Here is a 202-nt window from a genome sequence, read left to right as displayed (position 1 = left end):
TATTTCTTGACCGGTTTTGCAACGTGTGGCCTAGCGTTGTCATGTAACAGAATCAGCTTGTTGTGCCTATTGTCCCATTCCGGTCGTTTTTCTTTCAAAGCTTGGTTTAAAAGTATCAGTTATAGTCGATAACGATCGCCAGTGATGATTTCGGACGGTTTGAGCAGCTAATAATATATAACACCTCTCTGATCCCACCAGA

This window comes from Trachymyrmex cornetzi, unplaced genomic scaffold (genome assembly GCF_001594075.2).
Source record: "Trachymyrmex cornetzi isolate Tcor2-1 unplaced genomic scaffold, Tcor1.1 scaffold549, whole genome shotgun sequence".
Taxonomy (NCBI): Eukaryota; Metazoa; Arthropoda; class Insecta; order Hymenoptera; family Formicidae; genus Trachymyrmex; species Trachymyrmex cornetzi.
The sequence above is the reverse complement of the archived record's forward strand: the minus strand, read 5'-3'. Positions refer to the sequence as shown.